We start from the raw sequence: 25,061 nt of genomic DNA, 5'->3' as shown, positions 1-25,061 counted from the left end.
TTCCTCCTTCCCTCCTTTGGGCAGTACTGCAGATCAAACTCAGTTCTGTAACTGGGAGGCAAATCCTCTAACACAGAGATAGCCCCATAGCCACCGGCCTTGCTATGGAGCCAAGGCTGGTCTTGAATTAGCAACCCTTCTGCTTCAGCCTTCTACAATCTAATGAGACTAAAAGTGTGCACCATGATGTCTGGTTAACAACACTCACACAACAAAAAGCAAATTGTCTACATTGTCTTAACCATCTTCTCATACTGGATGATGATTAGATGAGTCAATAGTGTTCTGCATTGATTCTTGTAGGGGCCAGTACTTAGGTTGGGGGGGGGGCATTATTTACCAGTGCAGTCTCCAGAATTTAACATGCAACTTAGCACATAGGAGTATCTCAGTAAGTATTTACTCTCTCATTCAACAAATGTATTTTTTAAAATTCGCATTACATTTTATACACACACATACACCTTGGAAAGTGTATAGAGGTCAGAGGGCAACTTGAAGGATTTGATTCTTTCCATCAGCATGGACTGGGGCTGAGCCTGGATTTTCAAGCTTGGTGAAAGAAGCCTTTACCTCTGAGCATCTGCACTCAACAAATCCCTATTAAGAGTCCTTTAAAGGCAGCCATAGTTCCTGGCACTAGGGCCACAGAAGAGGATATAAGCAAGTAATCTCTAAGGTTCTTTGAAAATTCTATACTTGTGTTGTGCCAAAGCAACATAAAATCACTTCACTTTTTCTACAATGTTTGAGAACTTTTCAAGAGTTAGAATACCCCTCCTGCCAAAAGTTAAAAAATACTGACAAGAATCTAAATTCCACTTTTATATGAAATTAGATGCAGATTTTTAACTGTTGTACTAATTTTAAGATAAAACTTAAGCATGGCAGAGAACATATTTATTTAGGCAACCATTTACTAAGATACCACGGAACATAGAGCTTCTGCCCTCAAGGATCCCAGAATGGAATAGGAATGATAAGGCAGATGCAAAGATATTACATTCCAAGACAACACCAGGGTGCCTTATTGTTCCGTCAAAAAGTCTGTTACTGCTACCAAGTATGTTTGTACTCCCAGCCCTGTCTATCAATTACCCTGGAATCTGCCATTTGCATCCATGTTACTGCTATTTGCATCTGTCTGAGGTCATGTGTTAAATAGTGAACTCTGCAGGTGGGGACTGAACAACTCCCAAGCCCTGTGTAGGCAACATGGTGACTATTTAAGGACAATGTAGAGTACTGGGGAGACAGAATAGTGACATTTGAAAGCCCAAATGCCTTTGCATCCGCTTATGAAAAACAAAACAAAACAAAAAAACAAAAATAGAAACTAAAAATAACAAAGAGAGAGAATAACAACAGAGAAAAATAACAAAGAGAAACAAAGAACTCAAATCAGAAAGCATCTTCAACAAATGGTGCTGGCATAACTAGATGATGGTGTGTAGAAGACTGCAGATAGATCCATTATCTATCACCATGTACAAAACTTAAGTCCAAATGGATCAAAGACTTCAACATAAATCCAGTCACTAAACCTCTTAGAAGAGAAAGTGGGAGGTACAGGTACCCTTGAACAAATTGATACAGGAGACCACTTCCTGAGCATAACACCAGTAGCACAGATACTGAGATCAACAATTAATAATTGAGACCTCCTGAAACTGAGAAGCTTTTGTCAGGCAAAGGACACAGTCAACAAGACAAAACAGGCAGCTTACACAATGGAAAAGATCTTCACCAACCTCACATCTGATAGAGGGCTGATTTCCAAAATATATAAAGAACTCAAGAAGCTAGTCACCAAAACACCAAATAATCCAATTGGAATGGGGTACAGAACTAAATAGAGAATTCTCAACAGAGAAATCTTAAAATGGCTGAAAGACACTTAGAAAGGGCTTAGCCATCAGGGAAATGCAAATCAAAACAACTCTGAGATACCATCTTACTCCTGTTAGAATGACTAAAAAAAAAAAAAATGACAGTTTATGCTGGAGAGGATGTGGAGAGTGGGGGAACACTCTTCCACTGCTGGTGGGAGTGCAAACTCATACAGCCACTTTGGAAATCAGTATGGCAGTTCCTCAGGAAAATGGGAATCAGTCTACCACAAGATCCAGCAATCTCATTCTTAGGCATATACCCAAATGATCCACATCCATGCAACAAAGACATCTGTTCAACTATGTTCATAGCAGCATTATTTGTAACAGCTAGAACCTAGAAGCAACCTAGATGCCATTCAACTGAAGAATGGATAAAGAAGATGTGGCACATTTACACAATGGGGTACTACTCAGTGGAAACAAACAATGGAATCTTGAAATTCACAGGGAAATGAATGGAACTTGAAGAAACCATCCTGAGTGAGGTAACTCAGTCACAAAAAGACAAACATGGTATGGATTTTAGGCATAGAGCAAAGGATCACCAGCCTACAATTCACACCACCAGAGAAGCTAGAAAACAAGGAGGATCCTAGGAGACATACATGGTCCCCCACAGAAGGGGAAAGGGACTTGATCTCCTGAGCAACTGGGAGTATGGGTAGGGGGAAGGGAGTTGGGAGAGAGGGGGAGAAGAGGAAAGGAGAGGAGAACATGATGGAGCAGGAAGATTGAGAAAGGAGATACCATAATAGAGGGAGCCATTACAGGTTTAAAGAGAAATATTGCACTAGGGAAATGTCCAGAGACCTACGAGGATGACCCCAACTCACAATCTAAGCAATAGTGGCAAGGCTACCTTAAATGCCCTTTCTGGATAATGAGATTGATGACTACCTTATTTGCCATTCTAGAGCCTTCATCTTAGAAACTGATTGAAGAACAAGCAGACACCCACAGCTAAACACTGAGCTGAACTCCTGGAATCCAGCTGCAGATGGAGGAGTGATGAGCAATGTGGTCAAGATCAGGTTGGAGAAACCCACAGAAACAGCTGACCTGAAAAAGGGGGAGCTCATGGATTCCAGTCTGATAGCTGGGAAATCAGCATAGGACCGACCCACATCCCCTGAATGAGAGTCTCAGTTAGGAGGCCTGGGCATTCTATGGGACCTCTGACAATGCAGGAATGGACTTTGGGAGCCCATTGCCCATGGAGGGATACTCCCTTAGCCTATATAGACAGGGGAGGGCCTAGGCCCTACCCCAAATGACTTGACAGAGTTTGATGATCTCTCATGGAAGGCCTCACCCTCCCTGGGGAGTGGATGGGGGATGGGAGGGCGGGTCAGTGGGGGCCCTGGGAGGGAGAGCAAACTGGGATTGATATGTAAAATAAGAAAAAATATTAAATAAAAAAATTTTGTTGGACTATAACAAAAAAAAGGAATAGAAAGAAAAAAAAAAAAAAGAAAGAAAAAGAAAAGTGAAAAAGAACCTAAATCAGTGTGTATCTGTAAGACAATGGTAACAAAAAGGACTTCCTGCTCTTTTAAAGGGTCTGAAAGCTATTTTACATGGATTTGGCCATTGACTAAATTGCACACAGCAAATGACCTCAAGTGCTATATGAAGCTTCCACACACACAAATGTTCTGAGAAAAACAAAGCTAACATCTTCCCATTTTGTAGTAAGAATTCTGTATACTTTTGGCACCCTTGTTTTCAGTCAGCTTTTCCCAGACATCTCTTCTCATGAGGTTGTTGGGAGAAGCCCAGGGCTACACAAGGCAAGAATCTCTCCTTAACCCTTCCCAGGGCTGTTCAGACTGGGGCTAGGGGCACTAAGTAGTAAGAGTGGGATAATGACCCCAGGGTGGACCCCAGGGTCTTCCCACCTGGCTACTGGCTCCCAAAGGAGCATCAATGCCCAAGAGTTGGCGAAATAAGTTGCTGTCTTACTATCCTAGTAAGGGACCAATACCAACTTCTGATTTAAGACTTAGAAATAATTGGAAATTTAAAGTAACATTCTGCTAGATAAAAGGCAACAATGACCAGAAAAGACAGCTTTGGAGAGCTGCCTGTCTACAGACGCATGGCAGACGTGCAGCTTCTATTCCACATGGATAGGGATAGCACCATCGTTCTTCCCAGATACTGTTTACCTTTCCCCATGCACCAAGTCCTCAACACTGGCACTGTACTCTGGCCTTGTCTCACACTGGGCACTGCATATAATCAGCATCATCTTCCTTTCTTTGATTAATTTTCCTTCCTTCCCCTCCTTCTGTCCCACTTTTATACCTACTCTGGCATTTACCCAACTAGACCTGGCAAGAATAAGGCTCTGGTGGGAATACGAAGAGTAATGAACCATAGTGTGGATACTCAATTTGTAGACAAGGACTAAACAAGCCTGGAGACTGGCAGGTGCCCACTGGCCTCCTGTTAGGCCTGGACCTCCCCACCAGGTCCTGGGAAATGCTGTGGACTTTAGCTGGAGCAGCTGTGTGTATCCAGAGGCTGCTACTCCAGCTCAGTTCTGTGGCAGAAATTCATCCTCCCCTGCCCACTGTCACCCCCTTTCAAAAGGAGTGGCTGCGAACACGAGGGTCAAACTGGCATCTGAAGCTCTTCATTTAAAGTCATCTATTTAGCCATTTGCTGTGTCTGAGTTAATATATGGGTTAGGTTCTCTGTGAATGACACTCTCCTAAATCTTGCAACGTCATAAAGACAATCAGTTGCTGAGCATCTGGCAAGTTAATGACTCCAAGCTCAAGGGATGATAGAAGGGGGAAATGTCAATGCAGGAAAAAAGGACTTTAAGAAAGTCTGGAAGAACATGAAAAGATTCCTCTTTTCCCTCCTTCCAAAGTTACAAACAAACAAACAAACAAACAAAACAAACCTCTTGTTTTGCTAGGCTGTGAGATAGCTCAGTTCATACAGATGCCCACTGCTAAGCCTGGTGACTTTTGTTCTGTTTCCAGATCCCACACTGTGCCATGATCAGCTCCTTTAGATGTCTTCTGACCTTCATATGCAAATCCACACACCCACAGATGGGGGCGAGGATGGGGAAAGAGGAAGAGGGGGATGGCGGTAACAGGACTCACACAAACACACAAAACAAGACAAAAATGTGGGCACTGCAGAGATGGCTCAGTGGTTAAAAGCTCTGGCTGCTCTTCTAGAGAACTTGAGTTTGATTATACATAAGGTTTAAGAAAGTAACATAACAGAAAGAATGTATTGCTGGGAATATCATACATGCTATGCTCATCAGAACAGTCTTATACAGAAAGAAGATTAGGCCAGGAGGGAAATCAGAAGAAAAAAGAGACTAGGATGAGATGCAAGGAGAGAGGGGAAAAAAACGTGGTGAGCATCCCATGCTGAGGTGACAGGCAGAGTGAAGAGCCACATGCTGCAGGTCTTAGGCACACACCTCGGGCACTGTGAGGACCCGACCAGCACAACAGCAGAGGAGTCAACACTCACGGGGACCTACTCTGCAGCAGGTGTGGTATTTGGAGCATCTTGTTCTTTTTCTTCAGGGCTGAGGACTGAACCAAGGCCCTATGCTCACAACAGAGCAATATCCATGTCCAAGCTGGGGGATGTTCTACGGTTTTATTACCCAGATCACAGCAACCTGCAAGTGAGGACTGGCCACTGTACCAGGGACAGATCAGTTTTGAGGGGGCTCCTGCACCTTCATTAGGCCTCATGGCAACCGCCAAGAAGCAAACAATACTATATATATATATTTTTCTGTTTATTTATGTTTCTGCTCAGAAATGGAGGTTTCAAGTCTTGAGGAGTCTCTCTGGCTCACAGCAAGCAGGAGGCCAGGGGGAATGTGCACTGGGACTAGATAAGTGCTACTCTGTCTCACTGTACAGCCTCGCACCCCACACTCTAGCCTGTAGCTTGTGGCTGGATATGTACTAGATCAACCAGGTACCACATGGAGGTCAGGAGTGCCTCTCCACAGCCACCCTGGCTGTGAGGCTGCATGGAACAGGGTCTGTCAGTCTTCACAAGGTCAGCATTATCACTTGTGCCCCTCACAGTGCAGTCAGTCATTTGAGTATATTCTCAACCCCCAGATACAGTACTAGAAGATAACCGTCTTTCTAGTAACGGGGCACTGTGGCTAAAGGAAGTCATAGGTGGCGCCACTGCAGGTTAGCTTCATGTGCAAAACAATTTTGTTTTGGAATAAAATCTCCTCCACATAATGCTACCCCTGCTGTTTCTTGAGCAATAGTGTTTCACCTATTTAAACACACCCACTGTAGCCTCCATTCTTCCTCTCTTCTCCAGGCTATCATTCCACGTCCTTTCAGTGTACCCTGCACAGAGCTCTCACACATGTACATGTCCTTCTCTAATGCATGGTTACAACATCCTTAATGTGACCTGGGTACCATGGACCCCTGAAATCACAACTGCCTGGTCTCTGGAGCTCCTGATCACAAGTAAGATGCTGGCTTGTTTTTTGTCTTCCTTCCATCCTCCCTTCCTTTCTTTTTTTGAGAAAGCTACATAAAAGAGAACTTGCAGGATACTATGATGACCACTGAATGAGACAGGCAGTCTGTTAGGGACTGGATGATGGGCAGCAGATTTTTCAGAAAGAAATAAAAGAAATACTGATGAAGATATTGGTCATTAAAATCCCAGTGTGAGGCATGGGATACCTTCTTATGAGTTGTTTGTCAGGGAGACCCCAGAAGCTCCAAACAACACAGGTTTTTACCATTCCTCCTACATGCTACCAGAACTAGATGATAAGACCTTACTGCTGAAGACATCACACATCCCAATTGCACCAAACTGGACTGAACTGGATGTTTCTTCCCTGATGCCTAGCACAGTGCTTTAAAGAGATGTGCAGGCTGCCAGAGGAGAAAAGTCATCAATAGTCTTACCTAGCTGTGAACCTGGGAACTATATTATCAGCCTACTAGGCAAGCTGTGCTCACTGATGCAATAGTGGCATGGTTGTTATGGGGATAAGCTAATGACTTTCTGACTTGATTTGAGGTCCTTCCTCCAGAAAGAATTCATACTTAGTTCTACAAACCTGGCCATGGCTACGAAGGCATAGATGTTATGGGGAAGTTTATTACCACTGCATTGCTAAGTGGATATGGTGTCAAACTTCATTCCAAATGAAGTAGCACCACAGATTAGTGCTACTCTAAATCTTGCTCAGAGAAGCTTCTGTTTACAATGGGTGATGGTAAATGCAGGGACCCATAACTGGTCAACGTGCTGAGACTAAATGAATACAAGAGTTGGAGGACACGAGAAGTACTGTAAATGTACAGTAGATAGGACATAGTCACTGCATCTATGGACTAAGAGCAGCAGTGGCTGCCCTTAAAAACTGAGCCCACCAGTATTCTATCATGGATATAAGATGGGCTCACAAGGCCTCAGCCCTCCCAGAGCAGCTATAGTAAAATCAAAGGGTACAATCATCTTCCTCAGTGGTCTAAACATTGTTCTTATGCAAGCAAATGATCCCACCTGTGTTCAACTCTAATTAAATGCAGTCTCTCTCTCTCTCCCCCCCCTTCTCTCCCCCTCTCTCTCTTTCTCACACGCATGCACATGAAAGGACGGTAAAGACTTGGGATTTGGTGATGGGGTAAGGAGATAAGAGAAGATAATTGGGGGGGGACTTTAATCAAAGAACACTAAACACATGCATGAAATTATACAAGAACAAATTTAAAGATGCTTCTTAGAGGAGATAACATTCAAAATAGGAGTCAGGCAGGTGGAGAGAGCTTAAGATTTTTCCAGGCAGATGGGAAGAGTTTGGCAACGATGAGCGGGAAGGGGGAATATGGTGGTGCTGCTTTTACTTCCTGGTTCTTTCTCTCAGTTCTCCTGGACCTAACTTTCTGATGCTTTTCTGTCAGCGATGGGCACTGCAGTCACTTGAAAAAGAAGTATGCATTGTGTCGAGTTGACTGTCCTATGTATCCTTTATTTAATCAATCACACAGTAGGTAGTTTCAGAGGCAGTCTGTATTTTCTGGATGCATGCCCGCTTCCATGGACCCTCTGATTAGGAAGAAAAGCAAAGGTCACCTTAAGTATTGGATGGCAGTCAAAAAGGTACTCAGGGCCATGACCTGGTGCAGTAGGGCTAGAGGTCAATGTGGTCCCTCCATGACCTGATTTACTCTCTGGTGCTTCTACTCAGATGTGTCTTAAATGGAGCATTTCAGGATTTTCAAAAAGTGTTTCGAAGGACCATTTTCTCAGCTTGGGAACAGACATGCTTGGAGCCTTCCCTTTGCATTCTGAGAGCTGCCCCATGGGATAAAGCACATTCTGCCACTTCCTTGGACCTGCCCCTTCTCTGCCTGTCACTCTGCAATCAACCAAGCCCACCTGTATAAAAGAGTATAACACACTCCCCCCTTATGCCTGTGATAGGTGAACAAAGAAAATGACTCTTAGAAGCCTACCCTTTTGAAGAGAGAACAGAACTTTCAGTAAAGAACCCTAAACATCCCACCAGAAAGTCCCAAACAACCCTGAAAAGTGAGAATAAAACTACTAAAAGCTGACAGAGGGTAACAAGCATTTCTTCCAACCCACATTTGTCCTTCTAAAAAAAGCTAACCAACTACTGAAAAAAAAAATCCCCCAAATGTATGAAATCTAACATCATTAACATATTTCCTGTCCTCACATAGCTTATAAAAATGTCTCCGAGCTTTTCCCTGGCTCATTTACAACGATGAGAAGGAGTAAAAAGGAAATACAACAGATGGTGGCAGGGGGAGGTACTTCCATGCGCTCCTGTCATTGTCTCCACAGTCATTTATCTTCTTGGGTGAGATTTCAGACGTTCTCAGATGTACCAGTGGTTTGTTCCTCCTCAAGAGCCATGCCCCAGAGGTGATTTCAGGGGCTGCCGGTGATGAGAGATGTTTACTACTATTTTTGCTGTTTTTCAAAGAGCTCACCTTGGCTTCCCTCCGACCCTCCCCAAAGTGACTCCACAAGCATCTAATCTGAGACTGGCTTAGAGCTGACAGGTGGTACATGCATAATTAAAGATGACCTAACACAGGATGCACTCATTCCTGGCATATTATCAGACACTTAAGCAAAGCAATTATCAGGGGGCAATCTTTCCTGTCAACAGAGATAGAGATGAAACATTTCTTCAATTAGGAGGATTCTGCAAGGCTGCTGTACATAGCCGTCTACAAACACTTGGTAGTTTTTATAGTTTAATACTGCATCAGCTCAGAACACCTTTGACCAGTCAACTTATTCATTGCACCCTCCACTACCATGGAAAGTCAGATTCTGAACATCAAAACTGAGACAACTCCAGGGTCTGCCAGAGATCCTGGTGTGCGATATCAAGCCTCCCTTTAAAGGCTTAATGCAACAACAACAAAACTAAAACAAAAATGGGTTCACAGTAAATTCAAAGGAGGACTCCTCCCTTCCCATGCTCCAGCAGTGCCAGAAATGTCTAGAGAATTATCATCAAGCCTTAAAACCTCATCATGAATCTAAGTGATCTAAAAGATTCTTGTTTCATTCGGAAGGAAAACATATGATTCAGAGAAAGAAGAGGGGTGGGTGAGATAGCTCAATACGGTACCTACCTGCTGCCAACCCTGACAATCCAACTTCAATCCCCAGGACCTACATGATAGAAGGACAGAACTGACTTCTGAAAGTTGTTCTCTAACCTCTACATATTTTCAGTGACAGGTGCATGTGTGTGCAACACACACACACACACACACACACACACACACGCACACACATACACACAAAGTTTCAAAGAAAGGAGGGCTTTTCTACCAAACAGATGGAATTTCCACTTCAGGTAGGCTGCAATTCTTAATGGAGCACTGTGATTTTTCTAAATTACAGTGTGTGCTTGATATAAAGGAATGCCCTTTAGCTCTCCTTAGGGCAGAAATTGCTTGAATGCTATAGTGAGACGAGTGGCTTTCCTCTCTTAAAGGGCTGTTAAGAAGGTAACGGACATTGGGAACCCATGCAAAAACTGCCTTCCACGAGACAGAGAACCTCCCAATGTTTGTAGTGCATATTTCACCACATTGCACAAGAGGCCTTATTGTATAAATGCTTACATCCTTACATCACTTGTGAACAAGATATCATTGTTCATTAGAACGTGTCTATGGATCTCATGGTGGTGGGACTCTGTTGTTTTTATTTTTCTCCCATCTGCAGCAGTGGGAACTCAGGAACTTAGCAGCCTAAGACAGCAGTTATCAGCTGCAAACACTGTCATGACAATGTGGGCAAAGAGCTGAGGTGAACATGCTGGCTTTTGATGATAAATCCAGGTCTACAGAAAGCGTTTACTAGCACACACAGACTTTACAGGCAGTAAGAGAGCACTTTAGAGGACAATTAAGAATTCACTAGCCAACCATCACTATAACAGGAATCACTGCCTTTCACAATATACCCAACTTAGACGACGGTCCATTCAGAATATTAGGGAGAAAACACCAGGCATCCTGGGGGAAACAGAATCAGGTGGCAGGCGGTGGGGTCATTAATGGGAGCTTCAGCAGGATTCAAAGCCCAACTTCATTATATTTCCTGGAACTAAGAATAGCTTCTCAATGCGTCCTCACAATCCTCCATAGACCTAGTGCTCCTTAGGAGCTCCCCCTGTTCCCTTTCCAATTTTAATGCAAGAAAAAGAAGAGAGAATAGTCAGACATGGGCAGGGCAGCAGGAACAAAGAATGCTCTTCAGAATGGAGAGAAGCAAAAACATTTTAGATCCTGGGAGCTGAGCAGGGCTCAGCTCAGAGTTGTAGTCTGATAGCAGGCTGTCACACATCAAGAAGCCAGGAAAAAAAGTCATGTATATAACAATGGTGGGAACACCAGGACACACGCAGGACTGCCTAATGGATGGAAGGAACACACGTGCACAACATGAGTTGAAGTGAAATACAACGGAAATAAGGACGTGCTAGTGCAGGCGAGACCGACTTCCCACACAGTGAATGAGTAAGCAGTCTGTAAACCGGGCCTTTGTGTGCACGCACCTGGCACAGACCCACGGTGTGAAGTATTTACACAGATGTTACTTCAGAATCACAGACTGACATGCACACCCACAGACAGAATCTAGGGCCTTGCATGTCCCATGCAAGCACCCTATCACCAAGCAGCTCAGAGCCCCTTCAAGTATTTTTAAGGTGGGTATACATGCATAAAGTTGAAATAGCCATCTCATAATTAATTGAGTTCTCTCCTTTCTTCTCTCAATTCTAGCTTTCCAAATATGATGGCTTTACTAAGACACATGATTACATGAATAAAATCTACAACTCCTAATATGAAACACAGATGAAACTATGATGCTGACATGGGGATGTCATTATTTTGGAAAACTAAAAGTCAAGTCTCAAGGCCACCTCTGCCATCTTCTGGTCCCTGCTTTAGGAGGATCACTCACTGATCCCAGAATACCTGGGATTGGCCTCTTCCAGGACAGGCACCCAGACTCCAGCTCTGACCAGATGGAAGGAGACCAGAACATATCCAAGGTGTGAGGAAATGGCAGCATAATAGATGTTTGCTTTCTTCTCCCAATTCCTGCTCAGAAATGCTAAGAAAGATCAACCCATAAAGTGTCCCCACTGTACTGCAGGGGGACAAAATGAAAGAGGAGTGGGAAATATAGTTCTTTTTGCAGTGTTCTTACTTTGTGTCTCTAGTAGCTGGGATCACAGGCATCCTCCACCTAACCATGGCTGACACACATGCTTTTATTATAGTGGGGTTGGAAGTGAGATGAACAGTATTACCGAGGGGGAAAAGGACAGAGTCTCACAATAGTGAAAATACAGTAAGAAAAAAATGTATATTGATCCCCTAATACTACTCCACTGTAAATAGTAAGGAAATCCAACAATCACAGAAATCAACTTACACTCATTCCCTTCTATAAACTAACTAACTAACAGAACATAACATTAACCTTTCCAGGTCCCTCACCAGCCAGTGACATCTATCCTGTAGTTACATGGCAACATCTTCCGCTTTGTGCTGACAACCTTCTCTTTTCCTCCTCTCTCTCATTCCAATACAATGCCTTCAGGTCTGTCTAAGTAATATAATTTACTAGAGTAGAATTCCCTCGGGACTCTGTGCAGCACTTGGTGACAGTATCATTTATACTCTGGTGTCACGGCCTGACACTGATACATTGGCCTTCCTCACTTGCTCATGGCAGAGCATGCAATTTCACCTTCCGTTGTGCCCTTCTGCAGTGAACATGTACAAATTTACTCTATTCAGCTCTAATTACAAACCTTGGTTGAAATGTTCCCATTAGATTTATATTTTGCACTCCAAATGTCAATCTTATTGAAAATTTCTGTTTTTCTGAGGATTTATCCATTAGCCATAAACTCTAAAGCATTTCATGACTGAGTGCATTAAACCAGCAATGCGGACATGCACTTAAAATATATCATTAGAGTAAATCTCCATTGCAAATGCTTTATGTTATTCAGCCAAAGGAATAATGAGCCCAGCCTGGCCACTACCCTCAAACTGCACATGAAGGACAGGTTAAAACCACTGTTGTGTAGGAAATGTAGGAAGAAGCAGTATACCAATGGGATGAATCTCAGAGTCTTTGTCATTCCTTACAAAGGTGTAGGAGGAAGTCACAGCCAGAGCCTAATTCATCACCTCCCATCTATGATTTTCAGAGAAGCTTCAGTGGCAAGGATAATGTGAGGCTGTGAGGCTGGCAAGGATAATGGTGTGTGTGTGTGTGTGTGTGTGTGTGTGTGTGTGTGTGTGTGTGTGTGTGTGTGTATGTGCTGAAGCTGTGTCTTTAATGTCTGAATGTCACCTGGAAGGATTTGCTCTTGGGAAGGGATTCTTCCATTTTACTCAAGAGAAAACCATGGAGGAAGCACAATCTGGCTACACTCTGGGAGGAAGGCTGTCTTTATAAGAAAAGGCAAGTCACCCTGGTTGTCAAGCTGAGCAATGTCCCCACTACAGACTGCCAAATCCTGACACTAAAACCCAGAAAATCTGTTGATACTAATGTACATACTACAATCAGCCGTGGTACCTGGGACAGTGGAATAATCATGAAAAGGATTCTAAAGTTAAAAACAAAACAAAACACATTCATTGCAAACAGCAAACCAATGCTGCTTCTCTCTGTGCCGTGCTGAGATTTCTGGGCTTATTGGTCTCATTCATCACTTCTTGTCAAGTCCGAGGTGAGGCAAAGTCAAGGTACTGTCACAATTTCTCTTTTAATTTGATAAAGGAGAACCAGCATCACAGAAGGTCATGGAAGAGGTGGAAGGAAAGTCCGCTCTGAATTACTGTCTGATCCCAAGGCTTCTAAAGGTCAACCCAAAAGTTAAGTGGTGCTTATAACTATATCCTTGCATTACAAAATAATTAATATATTTACCTTGTAATAGAAAACTTTGATGGGGAAAAAAGACTCTGGAGGGGGCAAGCATGCATTACAAGAAACAGAAAATAATTAACAAAAACTAATGAAAACAAAAGCAGGCACTAATCATCTTCTGCCTGTTAGCATTTGGTCATCTTAATGATGGATCAGTAACCAGCATCATTGTATATGCAATGTTTTCTCTAGGGAAAGACACCACCATGGAAGCTAATTGCCCCTGAAATTTTGCTAGTTCGCACCTGAAATATTTAAAAGCTTGCTTGATTACAACATTAGTGCAGCCGCTTTCCTGATGTTTACCAGAAGGTACTACAACTAACGTGCGCAGATGTGAGACCCAAAATATCCATGTTTAAATAAAAAGCATAGTGAGAGGATAAAAATAACTGATTACACTCAGTGTTAATCTACTACAAAGGAAGGAGTGCACACTGTGTCCGTGTCATTGTGAAATAAAATAACCCGACAGGCAGCATTAGCAGGCTATTAAGAACCTAGTTGTTCTGTAAATGACCTTACCCTCTCAATGAGAAACACTAACCTAGAGGACGAACCTCGTGCATGAAATCCTCAATTTTCAACTACAAACATGCAGGAGAACCTCAAACGCCCTGGCATACTCCAGCACATCTTCAAGGTACAGTAGCATGAGTAAGAATGACACCAGTATCACTCGCTGCACAAGGCTCTGGCTTTGTACCTTACATCATTACCTCATCAAATCCTAGAGGCACTCGATGAGATAGGGACTGCGCCTTTTCCCATTTTCAGATAAAGACATTCAGGTCTAGGGAGGTGAAGCAGACAGGTCCAGGTCAACAGGTCTCCTGGCTAAGCTTTGTGCAAGGGTCTCTCTTCTCTCACAGCTCTCATCCCGCTTCAGCCACAGCATCGGAGGAGCGCCACAGTCAGAGGAGTGTGATCAGAGGCTTTCGTTGCTGAGGCTGCTGAACGGCTGCCCTCTTGACTCATCTGTTTCACAGACCGCATCAAGCCAAAAAGCTTGGTGCACTTGCAGACACTCCTCTGGAAATGCCACAGCCCTTAAGTAGACGGGATGGGACAGTACCAACTCTGGGATCACTAAGGTACAAATTTCCCTGTGAACACTGACGCCACTTCTCTTTGGTGTTTCGTCTAGCCACAAACTGAGACGTTATCACTTACTGTGGTTGCCGAAGACTCTGAAGACAGATGAGCGGAGTTTTTACTTGGTCAACTGCTCCTCCAACATCTGTGTTTACGGAGAGCACTTGGGCCAGGTGTGCAATGATTCTTGTCCCTTACCACATCCATTTTCTAATAAGTATCTACAGCAACACGACTAAGTGACCCTCTCCTCACTGTTCCGCGAGCTCGTAAGAGATAACTTTCTAGCAATATGCCTCGAAGATGGACACCATAAACAACCTTGTAAACAAGGCAAGTGCTTTTTAGACAGATCCAAGGACCTCACCACTTGCATCACCAACACAGTTTGTGTATGTGTGAATTATAATTTTCTTCCTTTAGAAGAGGAAAATGACAAACTATCATGTGTAGACAAACAAGCAAACAAAAAAGCCTGACTGCCATTTAATATTTACACAGAGACATTTATTTCCTAATATATCACTTAAGAGACAGATGCCAAGACGTGGGCAAGCCAGTCATCAAAATTAACAGAGTGATTTTGCTTGCACTACATATTCTGATTTGTATGAATCTTATTTTTAGCCATGCACAAAGGGCAATAAATGGAAAATCTTATTCTAACCGCTACTTTTTCTGAGCCACCCACACTGCTCCACCTACCGCACAACTTTACAAATGTAAAAACCCAGCCCAGGTTTGTCCTAACAAGGGATGCAAAGTGGCTAAAATGTGTGACACTTTTTCCAGTTACTGTTTATACTTTCGTTCTTTTTCTGTATCAGGACTTTCATGGAAAACAAAAAAGTTGACTTATCTCTGGGCATGTTCCAAGTCTCTAAGGTAGTGTGTTATTCAGTGTTCAGACAAGCATGCCATGAACCACATGCCAGACAGACTCTGGTAAACAATGTGCACCAAATACTCTCCTATGAATCAGGACAGGTGACATCAGGGCAGGTGACCTTCAACATTTTGCTGTGAAACAATGCTATATTTAAAATCTAGTTAACAAACATGATGTCAGAAAGCAAATACAGTTATAAAACAGGTTTTGAGGAATGGTTTTTGCCAAAGTTAAGCCTAGCACTTGGCTTCCATCTGCTTTTTTCTGTAGTGGCCAGTGTTTAGCAAGACATATCAGTCTTTCTTCAGCCCTTCCCTCCTATGTATTTTCCTGTCTGCTTTCAACACATGCTTGCCATGCCACAGCCAGAATCTAACCAAGTTTTAACTATCACATGGATCTCACTGCAAAGAGGTATCTGATGCTTACAGACAACTACCTTGATAGCAGTAAAAACAAAGCAAAACAACCAACAATCAAAGAGGATTCTTCCAGGGGCACGGAGAAGATAGGGGTTTTTGTTTAATTATAATCTCTTCAGATTTCTAAGAAAAAAGTTATTAAGGTCTAAAAGTACCAATGGAAATGCTCATTCTTCTGAGCCTCCTCCCCAAGTCACAACAGAGAAGCTATGCAGGTGTGATTCCAAGTCCAGTTCAGCAAAAAAGAATTAAGACACAAAAGGAAACCTTTGCGAGACCGGCAGCATTACCTGTGCACTTGTTCATTATCCAGAAACTAGAAGAACCATCCCATCATCGTCCGGCAGTGAATGCTCACCCTAACAGGGCTAAGACTGTCTTCTGAGCAGAGCTGACGAGAAGTCTCAGAAAGTCCTCTGAGGCTTAGTCCACTCTCGTCAGCCTCTGACTTGTGTAGTAAAAACACAGGCAATTAAGTATTATGAAAAAGTGGGTCATACACCACTGAGAAACAACCACACCGCCCCCAAATCAGACACCAAATGACTGTGCTGTGACAGATGGGAGGGGTCTGAACACAGTGAAAGCAAAACTTTTATGTGGTGAGGAACATTTTAGTTTTCACTAGTCTAGGTTAGAGAAAGTCAATCTCAATGTCAATGACAAAGCTAACTCACTTTTAGCATGCTCTTGAAATTCTATGACAAACACTGGATATTAATGTAATGAGAAATTCATATATAATGTCGTCAGCAATCTGAGGGACAGTTTCAGGTTTAGTGGCGTGCCCATCCTAGCAGCAGGTGCTCTGACTCAGTGAAGCAAGGTGACCAAATCGAAAATGAAGGAACCAAATTCTCACTATCAGCATTAGCATCTCCTTCACCAGGGGAGGGCCAAGGTACTATACGCTACTTTCCCATACCTGTACCCAATCCGGTGTGAAACACAGTTGAGGACATTTACTAATGCACCATCAGTTGCTGGGTAAGGGTAAAGTGGAGTGAGCTGGAATGCACACATTTGCTCACCCATCACCTGAGAGCCGCAGATAGTCACATCAATCTATAGAGAGTCCTTGTTCCACAAAGGACATAGAGAAGCTGAAGCGATGCAAAGAAGTCTCCCCTGTCAAGGAACTTAGCATCTTCTACAGGGGCAGATATAATCTCCAAAGAGATTTTGTAATCAAAACCTCCTCCAGCAGCTGCTCACAGCATTCTTCCTATTCTAAGATAGGAATGTGGACTGCATTACTCAGGAGCCTCAAGCAACACCTAGGTCTCATTTGGGTCTTTTCTTAGTGCTCTGGCCCCTCTTTAGCCCTGGCTCAGTGTGAGGAGTCATCCCAACCTGAAGCTGATGCCCTGTCTACAGGGCAATAAGGACTAGTACATTCCAAGCCGTGCACCAGAGTACAGCGGTCTGGACAGACACTGCTTTCAGGGAGGTAGCAGGCAAGGCTGAGAGAAAACCAGTTCAGAATACGAAAAGGAAGACACTTGAGTGAAATTAGAGTTTTACTGAGGTACATTTTGTTTGGATTGTGGATGAGGTACGGGAGAAGGAGACCGCCTAAGTCAGCCTTTCCTGTGCCAGCCTTTCCTGGCTTACTGTGCACTAACTATGGTTTTTAATGCAACCAGACATTGCCAGTAGATCTAACACCAAAATCACCTGCACACTAGCTAATCTTTCTTTTATGAGCTCAGAAACTGCAGAGGCTGTGCAAGTCCACTTGACTTTTTTTTTTATTTTAACTGAATATAGGAATGAGAATGAGAGACGCTTCTACCCGATCAAGATATTGTAAGTTCACACTCCTGTCTGTGGAAGAGCTGAATAATAGAACTTGAAGGAAAAAAGAAGAAAGGAGGTCTTTGTCCTATAAAGTGATGTCTAATGAATGCTATTTTCAAGTGCCACCAAGCTGCACAGTATAATAAGTTCAGAGTATTGCTTATGAATTTAGACTTGTTGATTGAAAACAGTGGAAAAATACATAAAAATACATTTTGTAGGTAAGTTGTATCCTCGTAGCTAGATTAGAAAGAACATTGGTTTTTATTCTTTTATGTGATTTTCAGGTTATATAGAATAAACATGAAATTAATGATAATTCAGTCCATGATGACCCACTTACAGAAGATGACATTATTCAGTGTGTCTGAGTTTATGTAAGTACACACTGAGACCCGATGATTGACCTGCCTGACGTGCTTCTTAGAGTGCATCTGCAGGTACGTGAACTGTGACTTTACTTTTGTAAGAAGGAATATAAAGTTAACTATGCTGAGATAAAGGAAACAATTCTTTTTTTGGATTCTGACTTTTTCTAGAAATCAGAATAGTTAATATATAGGGCTCATTTAATAATCTGACCTGATGTCTATCAGGTATGAAATATGGGAAAAAATCCTTTAGTCATAATAGTTCCCAGTCAACAGCTAAGGACTTCAATAATCCTGCCAGCTTGTAGAACTTCACGATGTCCTAGAGCTGAAGAACAGAAACACACCTGAACATAACTTGTTCTTTTCTTTTTCTGCCACTCCTTGCTGCAGACACCAGGCCCTCTTGTGATCAGCTGAATGGGTTCCTAGAAGTGTAAGCTGCTATTGCGCCCTTAAACAGAGGGCTCAGTGACTTGGTAGGAGAATATGTATTAAAATTGCTATACCAAGGTTAATATATGAATGAAGCCAGTTGGCACAGGAAGACTGAAAGCCCTTCATCACCCGGATTTCATCTAACAAAGAGAACATGTGCAAAAAAGCCTGTGACGTGTGTGTGCGTGTGTGCGTGTGTGTGTGTGTGTGTGTGTGTTGCTATGAAAATGTACTACACAGGGTCACAGACCTTATGATCCCACTCTGTGGGGGCTTCCCCTAGCTCATTAGCCCACTTGTAGTCTTGGGAGTGCTTTCACAGACCCTCTGGACAGTCTCACTTTCTCTGACATCTTCTATATGCTGCTGCCATGCAACGCCAATGCTGAACATGGCGGCGTTCATGAATCTTAAAAAGGCATTGATTTCTTTCTTTCTCCACTGTCCTCCTCCCAGAAGCTTCTGAGATTTACTGCTTGACTGCCCAGTTGTTTTCTTTCAAACTAATAAAATGATCCTTGAGCTTCCTTCTTAGTCTTCTTTTTAAAAATTACACCCTCCTCTCTCTCTTTCTCTCTCACGCATGCACGCACACACACATACACACACGTATAATATGTACAGGTGTGGCAACTAAGAGGACAACTTTCAGCAGTTCTTTTGCTCCAGGGAACAAACTGAGGTTGTCAGGTGGTGGCAAGTATCTTTAACTGCTAAGTCATCTTGCTGGCCCTCAAGTCCATTTTAAGATTCTTTTATTAATTAGACTTAGAACCCACAAGAGGGAACCCTGAATTCCCCTGTAATAGTGAGAAGTGTCATTTCACTAGTGACAGGTGCACCCACAAAGTCACTTCTTCAGCAATCAGTGGTTGGAGCTGTTGGAATAAACTCATAAAGCATTTATGTGGCCAAGGCTATTACTGGGGCAGGAACTTTACAGCACAGTACAGCTCAGCTTATTTGGAGACTCAGAGGGGAGATTCTGGAAGTTTTGATTAATATATTAACATATGTCCCCATGCTGCAACACCACTCCCTTGTACCATTAGCGTGCATGCAAAGATGAAAATTAATTTTGATGGTTCTGTGAATAGATAAAATTGTGAATGGAGTCTATTGCAAATGATCAAATCAAACATTCTTCTAAAAACAAACCAACAGAACTGGCTCCAAATTGTGTAATGGTTCCCCAATGGTCACAGAAACTAAATACATAGGTCCATGGGGTTAGTTTAGGCATCACTCTTGAAAGCAATTATGTCACAGCTTATAGATTATTCCTAAAACACAAACAGAAGATCCATCCTTTAATTCTGGAGGCAACACAGTTTCTCAAGATGTGAATGAAAATACGTGTTGTAATTTTCTATCCCATGGCAATGAATTAACGTCTGTGACCGTACAGTGAAACCTTGGCGCTGGAGGACAAGAAGATGTTTGCTTTGGTACTCTGGTTAATGACAAGGAGCAGGTGCTATTTGTTGAAGGTCCTCTCAAAACAGTTTCCAGATCTAATTCTAACACATTTAGCTATTCTCAGTGATTTCAGCATGTTGTAAATACCTTCCAGGGTAATCCCTCTCTCACGGAAAACCAAAGCTGTCTTGTTTTCTGTGCCTTGATCTTTGAAAAGGGGAAGTGGGAATTGAGGGGGATATAGAAGGGCTGGGGTGTGGAGTTGGAAGGTTAGTCAATCCAGGGTCTGGTTTTCTCCAATCTAGGTAACGACCTCAGGAAACATGTCAGCACCTGGACCCAGGCACATCTGACCCCTAAGAAACAAGAGGCAGAGGGCCCCAGAGATTTTTCTACTTCGTGTTATTTTGTCTGGGTAATATCTATTCTGCTGGTCTCATCTGTCAATGTGCCCTGCAATTTATGTCATCTGAACTCATGGGGTACATGGACCTTGATTAAATTCTACACCCTCACTATCTCAGCTCAAGGTTAGGTGCTGATGGTCCTTGTGGATATCAGAGGTGAATTCATCCTTGGTTTCATCTCCCTTACACTCAATGGCTTTTCCTTTCTACAGTGAACTTTAGTTTTACTGTTTTTCCCCTATAGTATGTGAGTCAGAAACCTCTGTAGCTCTGCCATGGCCTGTACAACCTAAGTACAACAAAGAATTGATTTCCAACAAGGTTTGCAAACTCTAGTGTGAGGGTGAGGGGATGGATTGGTAATTGTTGAGCTTGAATGTAAATGATTTCCTTTAATCTTTATTCTGATTACATCACTTCTTTAAGCCAAATTTCCATGCACATGATTGTGCATACACACAAATAATATCAGCAGTTTAGAGGAAACAGTAAATAATTTAGAACACTGGCTTTTGAGCTTATCACCCCCCCCTCAAACACTTGTATTTGTCTTTAATGAAACTAAGAATTATCAATGTGTATCTGTCCTTGGATCATTATGTATGATCTGCCTCAGGTATAAAGTCTGAAGGCAGCCACAGATCTGAAGGAAACACATTACTAGTCCCAATGGGAATCTGCTGGCTGTGTTTCCAGTCCAGTTTTCTAGAAACAATAAAAGGCAAAAGGCAAGAAATCAGAGTTGGGTAGGCTAACCAAGAGCTTCCCATGGGACTGCAGGTATGCTTCTCCCTGGCCTCTTTCGTGACTTACTGGCATAGTGACATCTGCTCCTCTTATCAGTACAGGGACTAGGTGGAGGCAGGTGACTCTTCCCTGGCTCCCCTCACATGGCCACCTCCACCAAGTAACCCAGGCACACAACAGTCAGGCACACAACTCCACTGACCCTGTGCTGGCCCAGGAACCTCTGTGGGAAACCGAGCAGCCACACTGCACACCTCTAGTCACCCTAGCAAGGCAACCTCCACCACACTATGTGGAGTTCAGTAGAGATACTGTTAACTGTAAACTCCTTCGATGGTTTCCAGCAGGGGTGTCTTTGCTCTGATAGGGAATCCATCCCTGCATCTGAGCCTCCTGCTGTGTTTGGGGGCTGAACAAAAGGTAGCAGAACAACAGATCTGTACAAGATGCCAATGTACCCTCGAAAACTTCAGCTCTGCTGTCAAGAATCAGGATTCTTAAAAGGAAGAGTGTGTGCTGCTATTTTATTGCCATTATGTATATATGCTTCTCATACTGGTTAATGAATAAAGCACTGTTGGCCAATAGGAAAGAAAATAGTTATGGTTATAGTTTTCCTTAGTTAGGATTCAATGATAAGGTACATATAGGACTTTAGACTCACAAAGATAAAATAGATGATGGAATATTTTCTTCAAATCTTACTAAATGTTAATGGACTAAATATTATTAACTGTGATTCTTATTTGATAAATGTTGTGTTATATATTTTGTTATGTTAAGGTTAAAACCCTTCTTTTTATTTAGACAGAAAAGAGGAGATGATGGGAGATGCCATTATGTATATATGTTTCTCATACTGGTTAATGAATAAAGCACTGTTGGCCAATAGGAAAGGAAGATAGGAGGGACTAAGAGAGAAGGAGGAAAGTAGTAAGGAAATGGGTTAATACTTAAGACAGAGCTAGCCTATAAGAAACAAGTAACTGGCCAATAGAATTATATCTAATACAGAGTCTTAGTGTGTTATTTGGGGCTGGCACGGCGGCGGGACAAGACTGGCGGCGGGAGGAAAAACCGTACACCTTACAAACATAAAATATTGTTTCAATCATTTTTAAATGTATAGTTTGGCGATATTAAGAACATGGACATTATTGTGCAACTAACACCAAACTACCAAACTGTAACTTTTTTCAGTCCATACTCTACTCACGAAACGATAAACCCCATTCCTCTGCCCCACTGTGGACAACTAGGATTCTACTTCTGGACTGAGTGAGTTTGACAACCCCAGGCACCTCATACAACACTGAACGTGTCCAATTTCATCTAGCATAACATAGTTGGGTGGCAATTACTTTATTGACAGTGACTATTCTCAATTCTTAAGACTTGTAATGAAAGAATTGCAAATCCCAAGTGCTACTTTGAGTGATAACATTAACCATACCCTAGTAAAATGTTATAGATCATGGTGCTTTAGCAAAGATTTAGATGTTTCCTGGACAGGACAGTAGCATTATTACAATTTTATTTTCAATCTATTTAATGAAATAAGAGAAAAACGCTTAAAACATCTACATTGAGAGCTTAGAAACATAAAATATGCTCATAGGCGTGTGTATACATCTGTATTTCTACTCATTTGTATCCAAGTGAGCATCTGCTTAGCCAAACTTAATTTTTTTAAAAAAATAATTGTCAAGTAAACTGTCCTTGTTTTTGGCAGGTAAATAGTTAGCCTTTTAGAAGTTAATAAAGTAACGACCCGACCTCAAAATATACCAGTACTGAGGCTTTGGAAACCCATAAAAGCTGAGCCTTGCTGATGGATTATTTACTGAAGGTGTGCCTCTGTTCATGTGTCTCTTGTAAATGAAGTTACATGTAAGTGTAGCAAGGAGAGATGCTACTATGAAGACTCGCTTTGAAAAGGAGCAACAGATTCTTGAACCCTGGGAGAAAGACTTACCCTTTTGACATATCAATTATTACAAGCACACCTGTCAAGGGACTGTTGCCTTTGCTTCAAGCTAATAGCCACACTATTATTCTGACCTTCTAAAGACCAAGGGCAAACAATGGCCAGCACTGTAGTAAGAAAGCTGGTGAGTGGTGAGGCTGACCTTTCCATATGAAGCTGCCATGTAGGCCCTCAGCTGTTTTCTGAGACACATGTCAATGTGTTAAGTACAGGTTCTACTGTTTTGTTCTGTTTTTTGTTTTGCTAGAACAGAGTTTTTCTGTTGTAGTTCTGGCTCTCCTGGGAACTCAGTCTGTAGACCAGGCTGGCCTTGATTTCACAGATATAGCCTATATCTGCCCCCCAAGTGCTGGTTTTAAAGGAATGTGCCATCACTGCCCTGTCAGATCCTACATCTTAATGTATTCAATATTAATGTATATAGTTTCTCACCTTTGCCATTCACCCCTCTAACACACTTGAGTTAAAGCAGCGATTCTGAAAGTGAGGGTCTTGGAGCAACTCTACCAGCATCCCTTGGAAACTGTTGTAGAGCAGATTGCTGGATGGCACCAGATCTACTGGCTTAAAACTGCTGGTTTGATTCTGATGAAACCTAATGCTTGAGAGCCAGCAAGCTAAGGAAACACTAATATAGGGACTTCGGTCCTTGTGTCTTGCTTCATTTACAGTTCTCATGATCCTCTGTTAAAAGAAAGATAATTGTTGTGTGCTTGGGTTACTGGTGTTACCACCTTCTATTTACCCGTTTAGTTAAGGAAAAGCAATCTGAATAAGAACTTACATATAATTTCCCCAGGTCCTGTCCTGGCTCCGAGTCTCAGGATGCAGGGAACTGGGTGGAGGAAGAGATGAGAAGGCTGCAGCAATCCATTCAGACATGGGCCCCAAAGCTCAGCGAGGCAACCTTGTGATACATCAGTGAGTGTCCACCTAGACCCAAAGGAAAAGTTCATTACTAGAGTCAGGGTTGCACATAGCAATGTACACGGCAATGCCCGCCTCACAGCCCCTCCTCCTCTTTATGAGCAATGTAGTACTCCCCCCATGGTTCTGGTGTGCCTCTCGACTGAAACACACAGAGTATGACAAAATCAGCCTGGGTACCAATATCTGGGCTCTACTCAACTGGAAGATTTCTTCTGCAGGTGTTTCCTGCAGGCAAGCATCTCTTACCAAGTGTTTTCCTGAAGCCAAAGACAGCTTGTGGGAGGCCAATATCTAATAGTCCTATTATCTCCTGATTAATTTCAGAAGGCTTCCTTCAGCAAAGCCAAACACCCCAGTTTAGAGACCAAAGTGGAAGTCCTAACCAGAAGGAATTCTAGAAGGAATAATTAACTTATGAATTCTGACAATGATGCCCCAAATGTGTTCATTTTCAAATTAGTGTGACTGTGTTGGCTTTGGCCCAACCTCATATCCTCGTATCAGACTATCATCTATAAAATTAGAAATATTTATTTTCTGGGATGGTGAATTAATAAATGTTTGTTGCAAGACACATTAAAACAGGTCAAAGTATCAAGAAAAAAATAGTGAATAATGGTAACCTTCACCAATAAATTACTAAGGTTATTTCGCTATTTAGACTTACAGCCCCCTCGCTGTAACTCCTGTGGTTGGGCACACTGCACAATTCAGATTTATTTTTGGTTTGAGAGTATAGGATGCAACTACCCTCATGTTATTCTTACATGTGTGCAACCACTCTTATTATCCAAGTGAAGCACCCCACAGCTAAGTATGTTCTATGTTTCTTTGCAAAACAGAAGGTTACTCATTAACTGGGACAAAATAACACTTCACGTTAATTTAGGCCAGATTTTGCTACCAAAGAAGTTTACACACACACACACACACACACACACACACACACACACACACACACACTACCCTGAACACCTCATGGATTTAGAATTGGGTTGTGGGCCAGTATTCTTTTCAGATATACAAACATATTTGAAGACTTTTTTCATAACTTTATTTAGTTACAAAATAAAATGTGAGTTATATTAGTGTTATACAGTTATTTAAAACATGCCTTTAAATATCTCTGCAATGCTATAATACTCCATAGAAACAATTT

General features: G+C 42.3%; 1 protein-coding gene across 1 annotated transcript in view; it reads right to left on the bottom strand.

Moving 5' to 3' along the window:
* Positions 1–25,061, bottom strand: part of Bach2 (BTB domain and CNC homolog 2) — a 341,417-nt gene that overhangs the window by 136,466 nt on the left and 179,890 nt on the right. The window contains exon 3 of the mRNA XM_051187483.1: positions 23,757–23,905. The gene's annotated coding sequence lies outside the window, so the exon portion shown is untranslated. The remainder of the gene's footprint in view (positions 1–23,756; positions 23,906–25,061) is intronic.

Source organism: Phodopus roborovskii, unplaced genomic scaffold, assembly GCF_943737965.1.
Source record: "Phodopus roborovskii unplaced genomic scaffold, PHOROB, whole genome shotgun sequence".
Taxonomy (NCBI): Eukaryota; Metazoa; Chordata; class Mammalia; order Rodentia; family Cricetidae; genus Phodopus; species Phodopus roborovskii.
Note: the sequence above shows the minus strand (reverse complement) of the source record. Positions and strands in the feature narration are given on the sequence as shown.